The 8,958-nt window shown below is 48.1% G+C and overlaps 1 pseudogene; it reads left to right on the forward strand.

Annotated features, from left to right (window-relative positions):
- Positions 1-6,630: 6,630 nt before the first annotated feature.
- On the forward strand, positions 6,631-7,662 carry LOC102139691 (developmental pluripotency-associated protein 2 pseudogene; annotated as a pseudogene).
- Positions 7,663-8,958: the final 1,296 nt, after the last annotated feature.

Below are 8,958 nucleotides of genomic sequence, written 5' to 3' on the forward strand. Positions count from 1 at the left end.
ATTTTTTAGTAGAGACAAGGTTTCACCATGTTTGCCAGTATGGTCTCGATCTCCTGACCTCGTGATCTGCTCGCCTCGGCCTCCCAAAGTGCTGGGATTACAGGCATGAGCTACTGTGCCCGACCTATTATTATTATTTTTAAAGATGGAGTCTCGCTATGTTGCCCAGGCTGGAGTGCAGTGGCTATTCATAGAGGCAACCATAGCACACTACAGCCTTGAACTCCTGACCTCAAGCAATCCTTTTGCCTCAGCACACCAGGGGGCATGGCTCAGGCTTTCTACTAGAGGCTGAGAATATAGCAATGAATAAATCAAAGTCCTTAGTTGGGTGCCTGTAATCCTAGCTACTCAGGAGGCTGAGGTAGAATGATCCATCGAGCTCAGGAATTCGAGACTCTAGTGAGCTATGATCACGCTATTTCTTTTTTTTTTTTTTTTTTTTTTTTTTTGAGACGGAGTCTCGCTCTGTCGCCCAGGCTGGAGTGCAGTGGCCGGATCTCAGCTCACTGCAAGCTCCGCCTCCCGGGTTTATACCATTCTCCTGCCTCAGCCTCCCGAGTAGCTGGGACTACAGGCGCCCGCCACCTCGCCCGGCTAGTTTTTTGTATTTTTAGTAGAGACGGGGTTTCACCATGTTAGCCAGGATGGTCTCGATCTCCTGACCTTGTGATCCGCCCGTCTCGGCCTCCCAAAGTGCTGGGATTACAGGCTTGAGCCACCGCGCCCGGCCTCAATCACGCTATTTCATTCCAGCCTGGGCAACAGAGTGAGACCCCATTGCTGAAAAATAAATAATAAAATACATAATAAATAAAGTATTTGCCGGTATGGAGTTTACATTCATTGTGGTGTAACTAAATAAATAATGACAGCTAACACTAACATAGCACTTACTATGGACCAGGCACTGTTCTACACATTTTTTACCTGCATAAACTAAGGTAATCCTTGTAATCTTATGGATTATGTGCTATTATTCTCTCCAGTGTACAGATGAGGAAACTGAGGGCAGAGAAAGTAAGCATCCCATTACTTGGGTCCCTCCAAGGCCACAGGACTGTGGCCAGGCATGGTGGCTCACGCCTGTAATCCCAGCCCTTTGGGAGGCCAAGGCGGGTGGATCACCTGAGGTCAGGAGTTCGAGACCAGCCTGGCCAAACGGTGAAATCCTGTCTCTACTAAAAATACAAAAAAAAAAAAAAAAAGCTCGACGTGGTGGCAGGTGCCTGTAATCCTAGCAACTGAGGAGGCTGATGCAGGAGAATCGCTTGAACCTGGGAGGTGGAGGTTTTAGTGAGTTGAGATTGTGCCATTGTACTCCAGCCTTGGTGACAAGAGGGAAACTCCATCTAAAAAAAAAAAAACAAAAAAGCCACAGGACTAAAAAATGGCAGAGCGGAGAGACAACCTGACAGTCTGGCTCCAGAGTGTGTTATTTATTTATTTATTAGACAGAGTTTCACTCTTGTTGCCCAGGCTGGAGTGCAATGGTATGATCTCAGCCCACTGCAGCCTTTACGTCCCGGGTTCAAGCCATTCTCCTGCCTCAGCCTCTCGAGTAGCTGGGATTACAGGTGCCTGCCACCACGTCCAGCTAATTTTTTTGTATTTTCAATAGAGATGGGGTTTCACCATGGTGACCAGGCTGGTCTTGAGCTTCTGACCTCAGGTGATCTGCCCCCATCGACCTCCCAAAATGCTGGGATTACAGGCCTGAGCCACCATGCCCAGCCCAGAGTGTGTTCTTTTGTTCACATAGTCTCCACCTCCCTAATGAGAAAAGGTGACAAAACAGACAGCAGCCTGGACCAGAGATGGAAGCCATTATTCACATCAGTGTGGGGATCATCCAGTTCAGTTACCTGGAAGCAGTTTGTGATGCCCCAGCTCTTGCTGCTCCCAGTTTGAGCTGTTATACTTGAACATATTTTGACTAAAAGTTTATGTGTTGTTTGTCTGAAATTCAAATTTAACTGGGCATCATGTATTTTGATTTGCTAGATCCAGTAATCGTACTCAGGAGTTGAAACAGATCGCACACAGATGCCAGATACCTGACTTGCAGTCAGCCACATTTAAGTTAGGAAGAGAGACACTGAGACCCACAGAAGGAGGGTGAGGGGCTGGGCCAGAGAGGTGGGGTGGATGGCAGGAATAGAGGAAGTGAGGGAAAGCAGGAGTGGTTCTACCTTCAGCTTTCCCCCATCCTGGGCCCCTGACCCTCTTTCTTCTCCCTCTCAAAGTAATCTCCCTGTCAAGTGCATCCTCTCACTTAAGGACTGATTGGTTGTGCTTTCAACCTTTTATGAATAAGCTTCACTTCCTGTGTCCCCTCTCCCACGAGTGGGTCATGCTGGTAAGAAGGGAGCCCAAAGGACATCTGGGCTCTACCTGGAGAGCTTCTCCAGGTCATCTTGCCCATCTCTGGGGTAGGCATAGCACTCACTCATCAGAGAGCTGTGCAGAACAAACCGTAATCCACAAGTGCTGATGCTGCTGCAGTTTCAGTGCACACTTTGTTCCACCTCTCTCGCGGCTGCAGCCACACTGGCTTTCCTTCAGTTCTGCCACAGGGCTTTTGCACATGTCACTCCTTGTACTTGAAACAGTATTCTGTGTTCTTCAAGCCAGCTCAGCTCTACATCACTTCCTCCAGGACATTTTCCCTCACCTCCATAGTACTCATGCCCATAGCAATCAATACTTTACAGTGCTTCTCAAAGTTGTACTTTCTTACATGTGTTTATGTGACTATTTGATTAACATCTGGCTTTTTTGTTTGTTTGTTTGTTTGTTGAGATGGAGTCTCGCTCTGTCACCCAGGCTGGAGTGCAGTGGCGCATCTCAGCTCACTGCAAGCTCCGCCTCCCGGGTTTACGCCATTCTCCTGCCTCAGCCTCCCAAGTAGCTGGGACTACAGGCACCCGCCACCTCGCCCAGCTAGATTTTTGTATTTTTTTAGTAGAGACGGGGTTTCACTGTTTTAGCCAGGATGGTCTCGATCTCCTGACCTCGTGATCCACCCGTCTCGGCCTCCCAAAGTGCTGGGATTACAGGCTTGAGCCACCGCGCCCGGCCTTTTTTTTTTTTTTTTTTGAGACAGAGTTTCGCCCTTGTACCCCAGGCTGGAGTGCAATGGCACGATCTCGGCTCACTGCCTCCTGAGTTCAAGCGATTCTCCTGCCTCAGCCTCCCGAGTAGCTGGGACTACAGGCATGTACCACCACGCCTGGCTAAATTTTTGTATTTTTAGTAGAGACAGGGTTTCACCGTGTTAGCCGGGATGGTCTTGATCTCCTGACCTTGTGATCTGCCCGCCTTGGCCTTCCAAAGTGCTGGGATTACAGGCGTTAGCCTCCACACCCGGCCGAGGTTTTTCTATAATGTTCAAGAGCAGAGGTTCTGGAAGGGACCTGCCCTGGGGAGAGGGTCTGTCATCATTATTCTTTCTTGGCCTCTCAGTAAAGGGGGTTCCTGGCTAATGTGTCTTTAACAGGTGGAACAGGGTGAGGAGAATAATCATAATGATAGTTACCTTTAATGAGCTGTTACAAAGTGCCAGAACAGAGCTGAGACTTTAAATAATAATAATCACAAGTGGGGTACAGTGGCTCATGCCGGTAATTCCAGCACTTTGGGAGGCTGAGCCAAGAGGATTGCCTGAGACCAGGAGTTTGAGGCCAGCCTAGGCAACATAGCAAGATCCCATCTCTACTAAAAATAAAAATATTAGCCAGGCATGGTGGCACGCACTCGTAGTCCTAGCTACTTGGAGGCTGAGGCCAGAGGATAGCTTGAGCCCAGGAGTTTGAGGTTGCAATGAGCTATGATTGAGCCACTGCACTGCAGCCTGGGCAAAAGAGCAAGATCCTGCCTCAAAAAACTTAAAAAAAAAATAGTAACAAACTATGAGTGCTTATTGAGAGAGCACTATGTAGCCTGCCTGGAGCTGAGTGTTTTACAAGTAAGAGATCATCTAATCACCCCAACGATACAATGCCATGAGACAAAAATTATTGTCATCGGCTGGGCGGGGTGGCTCACGCCTGTAATCCCAGCACTTTGGGAGGCCGAGGTAGGCAGACCACGAGGTCAGGAGATCGAGACCATCCTGGCTAACACGGTGAAACCCTGTCTCTACTAAAAATACAAAAAATTAGCCGGGCGTGGTGGTGGACGCCTGTACTCCCAGCTACTCGGGAGGCTGAGGCAGGAGAATGGCATGAACCCAGGAAGTGGAGCTTGCAATGAGCTGAGATTGCACCACTGTACTCCAGCCTGGGCGACAGAGCGAGATTCAGTTTAAAAAAAAAAAAATTATTGTCCCCATTTGTCCCCATTTTCCAGATGAGAAAACTGAGGCTTAGAGAGGAACAGGATTGCCCATGGTCAGACAGCCAGTAAGTATTGCAGCTGGGCTGGGAACTCACTTCTCTCAGACCTGAAAGCCAGTGCTCTTGATCACTTCACTATGCTAAGTTCAGAAGGGGGTCCAGGAGAGCTCAGTGTGCACACAGTGGGTGGCAGTGATGGAGCCAGGGGGCAGAGTCTCTTGTCTGTCTCATCCCTCATCTGAGGGATGGGAATGGTGTCAGGTGTCATCTTTCTGCTTGAAACCCTCCTGTGCCTCCCCCATCACAGTTCAAACAAAATCCGAAGTCTTGGCCAAGTCTGAGAAGGCCCCCAGGCCCCAGCCCACTCCCTCGGTCACCCTCTCCTACCACTCTGTCCCTAGTTTGCTGCCCTCCTGCCACCAGGTATCTTTGCGGATCACTGGACATGCCCGGTATGCTCCCATCAGGCTCTGCTCCTGCTGTGCCCTCCACCTGGAACGTTCTTTCTCCAGTTCTCAGGGTTCACTCTCTTCATTCACACCTCTGCTCAAATGTCACCTCCTGGAGAGGACTTTGCTTTTCTTATCTAAAATAGTTCCCCTTGGCCAGGCACGGTGGCTCACGCATGTAATCCCAGCACTTTGGGAGGCTGAGGTGGGCGGATCACTTGAGGTCAGAAGTTTGAGACCAGTCTGGCCAACACCGTGAAACCCCGTCTCTACTAAAAATACAAAAATCAGCCGGTCGTGTTGGCGCGCACGCCTGTTATCCCAGCTTCCTGGGAGGCTGAGGCAGGAGAATCACTTGAACCCAGGAGGCGGAGTTTGCAGTGAGCCAAGATTGCGCCATTGCACTGCAGCCTGAGTGACAGAGCGAGACTGTCTGAAAAAAAAAAAAAAAGCTCTCCATCAGCGATATAACCTATGTTATCTTTTTATTTTTCATGGCAAACCTCTTTACTAGCAGTCCTGTTATATATTTACCTGTTTGTTTCTCCCACTAGAACAAAGCTCCATGAGGCAGCACTTGTCTATTTACTGCTGTTTCTCTGGATACATATGATATACTGTAGGCCCTCAAAATGTACTTGTGAATGGAGCCACACCAACCCTGGCTCTAATCCCAGTCTGGCTACCTCCTAGCTGTGTGACTTTGAGTATTTCAGTTAACCCCTCTGAGCCTCAGTTTGTGCCTTGGAAAACTAGAGGTGGTTATGAGTATTAAGTGAGATCAGGCAATAAAATACCTGTGTAGCACCTGGCACACGATAGGTGCTCCATAGAAATGGTAGGTGACAGCCAGGCGTGGTGGCTCATGCCTATAATCCCAGCACTTTGGGAGGCCGAGGCGGGTGGATCACGAGGTCAGGAGATCGAGACCATCCTGGCTAACACGGTGAAACCCCGTCTCTACTAAAAATACAAAAAATTAGCCAGGTGTGGTGGCGGGCGCCTGTAGTCCCAGCTACTTGGGAGGCTGAGGCAGGAGAATGGTGTGAACCCGGGAGGCAGAGCTTGCGGTGAGCCAAGATCTCACCACTGCACTCCAACCTGGGCAACAGAGTGAGACTCTGTCTCAAAAAACATAAATAAAAGAAAAAGAAAAAGAAAAAAAGAAATGGTAGGTGACAATCATAGACTTCCTTCTTTTCTCCAAATTCTTCCCCCTGCAAAGAAGTGGGAGAGCCAGAGATTGGGGCCTGGGGTTCACTGAGTGGGTTCTGCACTTGTGTGCAGTGAAGGCATGAGGCCTCAGCCTAGAGGAACTCCCCTGACTGTGATCAGGGACTGGTAGACAATGAAGCCAAAGAGGGAGTGGTTTCAAGCCTGGCCAACATGGTGAAACCCATCTCTACTAAAAATACAAAAATTAGCCAGGCGTGGTGGCACACGCCTGTAGTTCCAGCCACTCGGGAGGCTGAGCAGGAGAATCACTTGAACCCATGAGGTGGAGGTTGCAGTGAGCCGAGATTGTGCCATTGCACTCCAGGCTGGGCCACAGAGTGAGACTGCGTTGCCAAAAAAAAAAAAAAGAGGGAGTGGTAGTCCTCCCACTACCCCCTCCCAAGTAGGTGGGATTACAGGCACACGCCACAACGCCTGCCTAATTTTTGTATTTTTTGGTAGAGACAGGGGTCTCGCCATGTTTCCCAGGCTGATCTCGAACTCCTGGACTCAAGTGATCTGCCTGCCTGGGCCTCCCAGAGTGCTGGGATTACAGGCATGAGCCATCTTGCCCGGCCTAATTTTTGAAACAACATATCACCGAATGGGCAAGACGGGTGTTGCTGAAAATGTCAGACTCAAATTTGGATAGCAGCAAGAAGAATTTCTTTGAGGGGGAAGTAGATGATGAGGAAAGTGTGATTTTGACATTGGTGCCAGTTAAAGATGATCCAAATATGGAACAAATGGAACCAAGTGTTTCTTCAACTTCTGGTGTCAAACTGGAGAAGCCTATGAAATACAATCAAGGTCATCTACTTCAAACACATGAACAATTTACAGCTCCACAAAAAGCTAGATGCAAAATACCGGCTCTTCCCTTGCCAACCATTTTGCCTCCCATTAATAAGGTGTGTTGGGACTCTTTGCGGGACTGGTGTCGACACTCAGTTTGAGTACCAATGGCAAGAAAATCTAAGTTTATCTGAGGGTCCGTAGGCATGCTTGCCCTGAACAACAGCAAGATATACCTGAAGTGTCACAAAGGACCAGATTACAGCGATGTTCGAGGAAACGCAAGGCAGTGACCAAGACAGCAAGGCTTCAGAAAACCTATGAGATGAATGAGAGAGCAGAAGAGACTAATACAGTTGAAGTGATAACTTCAGCGAGGGAGCCATGTTGGCATCACGGGCAAGAATTGCTGCAAGGGCTGTTCAGCCTAAGGCTGTGAATTCATGTTCCATTCCTGTTTCTCTTGAGGCCTTTTTGATGCAAGCCTCTGGAGTCAGGTGGTGTGTGGTCCATGGCAGACTTCTCTCGGCAGACACAAAGGGTTGGGTGCGCCTGCAGTTTCATGCAGGTCAGGCCTGGGTGCCTACCACTCACAGGAGGATGATTTCTCTCTTCTTGTCACCTGTCTGCATTTTCCCATCCCCCCCACCCCAGGCATAGAAGATAATATGTTATGCCCCGACTGCGCTAAGAGGAATAAGAAGATGATGAAAAGATGAATGACAATAGAGAAGTAGCAGCAACCTGTTTGAATGCAATGTACTAGAGAAGGAGGGGTGTACTTTCAGACTACGTAACCTATTATGAAGGAATGGAAGAGACAATTTGAATGAATCCTTGTGATCTACAAAACAAGCATCATAGTGATTAGGACTCCACAGTGAAGATGGTTGACTAGTGACACAGCCCCATCTAAAAAGCCCCTTTCTATAAGTCTGAAAACCCTTTAAAATAAAGTCACTGCAATTGGCAAAAAAAAAAAAAAAAAAAAAAGGGAGTGGTCAGAGAGGAAGAGGAGGAACAGAAACATGCAGGTGGGATGGTCCAGGACTGCAGAGGGTGAAGGAGAGCAAGGCGGAGAATTAGGCAGTGAGCTCCTCCACAGAGCAGTACCATTGTCCTGGAGCCCGGGGGTGAGGCTGAATTTGGTTGCTGGCATCAGAGAGGACAGGAGGTGACAGCAGAGGTGATATAGTAGCAGGAAGAGTTGGGGAGGGAATTGAAGTTAAAAGGGGCAGAAAAGGGAGCAGCTGATCACCAACAAATAGTTACTGAGCACCAGCTACATGCCAGGCACTGTTCTAGGCACTGGGAATACAGCAGAGGAGAAGACGGTCTCTGCCCTCTAGGATAGAGGCGCACAAACTGTGGCCCACATGATAAATCTGGCCTACTGTGTTTGTATGCTCGCAAGTTAAGAATGGTTTTTAGATTTTTAAATCATTTTAAAAGTCAAAAGAAGAATATTTCATGACATGTGAAAGTTATATGAAATTCATACTGTAGTATCCATAAATAAAGTTTTATTGGAACACAGCCACGCTCCGTTTACGTATCGTCTATGGCTGCTTTCTCACTACAACAGCAGAGTCGAGTACTTGCAACAGAGACCATATGGCCTGAAAAGCCTAAAATATTTACTAGCTGGCTCTTTCGGAAAAAAGTTTGTTCAGGGGGTGAGGTAGGTTAGAGGAGGGACAGCATTAAGAGAAAAACCTAATGTAGATGACGGGTTGATGGGTGCAGGAAACCACCATGGCATGTGTATACCTGTGTAACAGACCTACATGTTCTGCACATGTATCACAGAATGTAAAGTATAAAATTTAAAAAAAAAAAAAAAAAGGAGGTACCAGAGGCCGGGTGTAGTGGCTCACGCCTGTAATCCCAGCACTTTGGGAGGCTGAGGCAGGCGGATCAGCTGGGCAAAAAGAGGTAAACTCTGTCTAAAAATAAATAAAAAGAAATTAAAAAAAAAAAAAGGAGGCACCAGAGAGCTGCCTTGCCTTTCTGCCGTGTGAGGACACATAGAAAGTGCTCTGGATGAGGAACTGGTCATCACTAGACACCAAATGTTCTGGGGCCTTGATCCTGGACTTCCTAGCCTCCAGAACTGGGAGAAATAAATTTCAGTCTTTGATAAATTACCCACTGTAAAGTAT

Source organism: Macaca fascicularis, chromosome 1 (assembly GCF_037993035.2).
Source record: "Macaca fascicularis isolate 582-1 chromosome 1, T2T-MFA8v1.1".
Classification (NCBI taxonomy): domain Eukaryota; kingdom Metazoa; phylum Chordata; class Mammalia; order Primates; family Cercopithecidae; genus Macaca; species Macaca fascicularis.